Source organism: Austrofundulus limnaeus, unplaced genomic scaffold (assembly GCF_001266775.1).
Source record: "Austrofundulus limnaeus strain Quisiro unplaced genomic scaffold, Austrofundulus_limnaeus-1.0 Scaffold69, whole genome shotgun sequence".
In the NCBI taxonomy this organism is placed as follows: domain Eukaryota; kingdom Metazoa; phylum Chordata; class Actinopteri; order Cyprinodontiformes; family Rivulidae; genus Austrofundulus; species Austrofundulus limnaeus.
The window spans coordinates 2,086,891-2,092,904 of NW_013952471.1; positions in this window are offsets into that span (position 1 = coordinate 2,086,891).

The window sequence follows — 6,014 nt, forward strand, 5'->3', positions numbered from 1 at the left end:
CCCCCAACCCGCCTCTTCAACCAAACAATCCTTACAGTTGGACCAGAACTTTTATTTTGGCCTTTTTTTTATTTCCGCTCACTTTTCAGTTATATTTCTATGTTTTTATTCCTATTTCCAGATTTCCCTCCCATCCAACCATTTAAACGTTAGTTTGCACAATTATCACTTCCACAACTACAGGACGTGCAGAATATGATTAATTCTGTTGAACTGTATTTCCAAGGATTTCATACTGCTAGAACAAAAAAATAAATAAAAAAATAAAATAATAAAAAGGGGGACATGAACTTTTCCTTGAGCTTTAGTTTCAAATACTCAAATAAATACATTCAGTCAAAATTAGATGCACATTTTTCTATAATTAAAGCATCCTTGATCTGAAAACATAAATTAGATTTCGTGAAAAAGTTTGTCCGCCTCAATAACACTATTACCCTCAGCTGGATTACGTTTGCATTAAAGACAACAAACTGTGTTTTAATCCAACTCCCCAATCTTATGACTACAACAGTGTTGAATGCTTTTATTTTGGAAAACAAACACGAAGAAAAGCGTCCAAACCGTAAAAAGCCCAGTCTCTCAGGCAGGCCAATTAGCTTCAGCAGGTAGAAACAGGAGTCGTCAGAGAGTGCTCTGAAGGGCAGACGAAAGAAGAGGAAGGGAAGCGGGGACGGGAGAGGGGTTTTATGCTAATGAGCCTCAGTTCAAGCCTCTTGTCCTGGATTTGTTGGGTCTCAGGGAGGCAAACCTGAGAGTGAAAACCACGTGTGACCCCTGGAGAAGTACTTTGCCTGACACTTGGATGATTGACTGCTCCGCAGCCGAGGATATGCAAATAAATTCAACTTTCCACAGTGCAAGGTGCAAATATAACTTGGGATTAGTTCTAACCTTGCATCAAATTGGACACAAAGTCTCAGAATAATTAAACAGACCACTAGTATTAAAATAAAAATGCTTCTGAATGTGGTTTACCATCAGTATAAAATGAAGTTAAACATAATCACTCATTATGTCTCAAAAAATATGTTAGATTATGAATCACATTAGTCTGTTTTTACATTTACATAAACTTTAATACATCATTAAACTAATTTGTCACAGTAGTATTGATGACACTGAATTTAGCAGCTAAATGCTAATATTACGATATAAATATATGCTAATAATGACAAAACACAGTATTTCTGCTTAGAGTGGCAGGGTTTGTTATGGTGTGCAGTGGAGCTACAGCTGATGGAAACATCCTTGATTTGCATGAACCGTGTCAGCGTCTGAGCAGGTGTGTTTCCTTCTGATGGGAACATGACTGCGCTGCATTTCACACTATTCCAGCCATCAAAGTCGTACGTGAACCGCTATAATCCAACACATCCTTGGTTAATTTGAGTAAATGCAGTCCCATGTTCCATTTCCTTTTTATTACATCTGTATGTGTAGAAAAAGAGAGAAAAAGCTTAAATATAGCCACTAGTAAAAGAAGAAAATATGTTAAAGTGAAAGGCAGGAGTAGGGGAAATGAGGTTATAAAAAGGGTTCTTGCCTCTGTGTCCAAAAATTTGTAGATCTGCCTAAAAWTTTTTAATTTTTTTTTTATTTTGGCAACAAGCAGTGATGTCAGGTTCTGTGGCTTAAATACTTGGTTCTGCCTTTTTCTTCACACTCTTTAATCTATGTTGTGTATGGTATATAGCTACCATAGCTATTTGACATAACTTCATAAAACTTCAGACAAATAATTTCATCATTTGAGTTACAGTGCCTATAAAAAAGAAAAATGAATTGTATAGGTCTTCTGGACGGGTTCTTCTCTAAGGAAACGTTTCGTCTCTCCTCCAAGAGACTTCTTCAGTCTGAGAGTTTCAGGCAAAATTCAGGCTTTTAAGCACTGCCTCCATGTGACTGATACTCACATCACATGGCCATCGTTGACACCTAATTAACACCTATTGTTAACAGTGGGTGGAGTGATACTGGCAATAGCAGCACTGTAGGAGGGGGACAACTGAAAATGGAGGCCTCCACCTCTGTTTAATGATGAACGGTCTTTCTTCACAAAAATGGCTTCTTTTACTCCTCTCTCAAACCAACGTTCCTCTCTATCAAGAATGAGAACATCCTCATCTCTGAAAGAGTGACCGCTGGCCTGTAAATGAGTGAAAACTGCAGAGTTCTGGCCATTAGATGTAGCTCGTCTGTGTTGGGACATTCTTTTGAACAGTGGCTGCTTTGTTTCCCCGATGTATAACTGGTCGCAGTCCTCCTGGCACTTAACAGCATATACAACATTGCTCTGTTTGTGCCGGGGCACCGGATCTTTGGGGTGAACCAGCCTTTGCCGTAATGTGTTTTGGGGTTTGAAAGCCACTGGGACATCATGTTTAGAAAATAAACYTCTCAGTTTCTCCGAAACACCCGCAACATACGGAATAACCACTGGTTTGGGTCTGGGTTTGGGGTCTTCATTTTCACCTGAAGGTTGCATGGAGTCCTGTCTGTGTCTGCCCTGTCTGTGCCTATAAAAAGTATTCAGCCCCTTGGATGGGTTTTGCTTTCATGCYTAAATGAATTACGGTCAAAAAATATATATTAAATGTCAAAGTCAAATCAAATTTCTACATAATACCAATTAAATAAAAATATGTAATGTAAAAATAAGGATAAGGATTTCCAAGGCAGGGACCACCAGGGGGCATAGGGCAACCTTGGAAAGKTGGAGTGAAGATTAAAAAAACAAATCATAAAAACAAGTTTTCAAGGCATTATAATATCAAATGTAATTAATTTAGAAAATCTTTTCAGGACCCCCCACTTGATGTTTCGGGACCCCACTTTGGGTCCRGACCCCAACTTTGGGAAACACGGCTCTAAAACATGCAGGATAGGGACCTTCCAGAACCAGGATCACCAATATCATTAAGAAACTATAACCAAAGAAGGCTATTTTAAAGGATTTCGTAATTAAAATAATTTTTTAAAGAGATTTTGATTGAGTCATGACAACGATAAAAGCATAAACTCTCCAAAAGGCTGAATACTTTCCACAGGTACTTATGTTTAGACTAAACAGGTCTGTATTTGGGACAGGAACTAAAGAACATCTTTTTCTCCGACTGTCAAGATGAGGCTTGACTGATTGAAGCACTGCTCCTCAGCAAACTTTCCAAACCTAATTAAGACACTTACTGATAATAACTTGCCTGATTAGGTTGCTCATTATGTCCCCGGGTGAGAGCTCTCACACCGGCTCGCTGAACAACACTGGGTGGATGTGGCCCATCTCTGTGTTTGATCCATCTTGAAAACATTGTCAACAAGTACAGCTACCTGCTAATAATCCACGGGCTACACAACTGCCACTCGAGCGAGTGCTCGCAACTTTTGTTGTTGTTGTTGTTGTTGCTGTCCCCATTTCCCCATATCTGCCCAGGCTAAAAGACAAAGCTGCCAGGCTTCCCTCCTCCTTCCTCCGCCTCCTTCCTCTCTTCCTTTTTTTTTTCCACCCTCGTCTCGCCTGATCTGTCAGCGAGTGTCTCCGAGCCATCACTCTGTCTGACAGACAGTCTCCAAGTCGTCAGTCTCTCCAGCGCCTCTCCGCCACCGTCAGCTCCAGCCAGCAGGGACACCCCCCCACACCCCACCCCACGAAACACAGCCGTCAAGCTGCAAATGAAGAGAGGCCCCTTGTTGCCACGTTTATGAGGGAGCCATGCAAACGCCATACGTAGAAATTAAAAAGTGTCTTTTCTAACGTGGTCATTAGTACTGTTTTAAACAATAAAAGTAAACTTTACAAGTCAGAGTTCGAGTCATGCAGAAATCTTTTGATGAACAAAAACCTAATATTCTGCTTTGAGGTGAACTTTAAGAAATTTTCTTGACTAATGCAAGGGAGAAAAAAAATGGCAATCATTTAGGTTTTGACAACATAGATCAAAAACATGGGTTTGCCTGTTATTCTTTTATAAACTGTACGTGTCAGAGAGTTTTAGATAAGACATGAAGACATTAAAGTGCCTGTGACATCAAATTTTTGTCATAAATTTGAATTCTTTTTTMGAAAGACAACACTGATAACCTAATGCYAAACAAATTTCACAACACTGAGATGAACAGTTGTTGAGATATTTGCATGTAAAGCAACAGGAAGTGATGTCAAAGGGGAATGTCTGCATGTGAGCAGAGCACTGATAAAATGTCTGACAACATTTTATCAGACTGCTGAGAAGAATCTGATGTTTCTTTAGATCATTTTGAGTCACTATCAGAGAGATGAAGAAGAGTCAAAGTTCAGAAAATGTTTCAACAATCAAAGATCAGAGTGAGAGGGTTTTCTTTCTTAAAGAGTTCCCCTTTGATGTCACTTCCTGTTTCATTTTGGCAGAGCTAAATCCAAAAGAAAATATGCTGGTTATGTGACAAAATGGGTAAAATCATGTTTATTATGCCAAGTTTCTTAAATATAAAAATAATTCCTTTGACTTTTTGTATTTGAACGATTTGCACATCACAGACTTTTAAATTTTTTTATTTCTTGTTTTCCTTGGACTTCCAGGCTGGTGGAGTTTCCAGCTTTGGTTTGAGTCATTCCACGACAGCCTGCATTTAGTCTAAAGAAGATGTGAGGTAATAAAAGTATTTTCTCTTCTCAGCCTGACAGCTGAGCTCGCTGTCTGACATGTATAAAAACCCAACAGTACAAGAAAGACGTGCGCCGTGTTTGCTCCTCCACGTGTCACTATGCTTGTGTAGATAAACAGGAAGCCATTCTCAAAAAGACATCCRCAGCAGAGCCATCGTGGTTAATAATGTGTCGGTGAGGACGGAGTGATGGGACAGTTTATGAGTCGATGGAAAACTCGGGTCAAGCGTGGTTTAGTTTACTAAACAGAAACTTTTGTTACTTTTCCCTTTTCTTTATTATTCTTTTCCAGTTTTCTCATTATTTCACCAATTGTTGTCATTATCAGAGGACACTTCATCCCTATACACTCTAATCTGATGTAGCGATGTACGAATCAGTAATGAAACATCCACATACCAGAATTTTATGCTCTAAAATCAACRCTAAAACCAAAATATTGATACGTTGATACTTCAGTCCTTTACAGGTAATGTATAACATTACCATTGAGAATTAACTAAACTACTGACATCTTGTCTAAATCATACTTGATTGGTGGGAACTACTTTTTCTTCCACATCTGCAAATGCAGTAATAAGTGCTCAGTCAGTCTGTAAATGTTTCATGTTCTGCATTTTCATTWATAWGTTCACGTAATGTGAATTAAAACYCAAGTTTTCATTTTTAAAGTAGTTCTTTACAACTAAAGAAAAAAATTGGATTGTTTTATCATTTTATTTAGAATTGTAATGTTTAAAACACCATTTTTACAGATTCTGTATGATTGTGTTCTCTATCTTTTTGTTGTATTAGCTTGGCTATATTGTAAACAAGGACACTACATCAGTATACCTCTGAGTTTAAAAGGAATAAATAAATCATTTGTATTTTTTATGATGCTATGATTTAAAATGTGCCACATTTTATTAGATTTAACAGACAAATTAGTTGTATTTGCACAAAGTATCAGTATCGGATCAGTATCGCCGATACCAGCCCGGGTTTTCCTCAGTATCAGAATCAGAAAGGAAATGAGTGGTATCAAACATTGTTATCTTGAAGTTGATGCATATCACGCTTTTAATGCCAGAGAGTGAAACTGATCTTGTGATGAGAAGAAAGGGACCGAGTTTTAGCCATTTTGGTCAAATGTTGACAACAAGCTCGCTGATTTCATTTAAATGTTTTGGCTATATTTTTCTCTACCAGTCAGCTTCAGCATCCTCATGAACAAAAGCAAAAGCCTTAAAAAGTTGATTGCAACTTTGTCCTCATGCACACATTCAGTTTGTCTGACTGCAACCATATCATAGAAAAAATACATAAAAGGAAACAAATAACTAACTAGCTAACTAACTAACTAAAATAAATAAATAAATAAATAAAT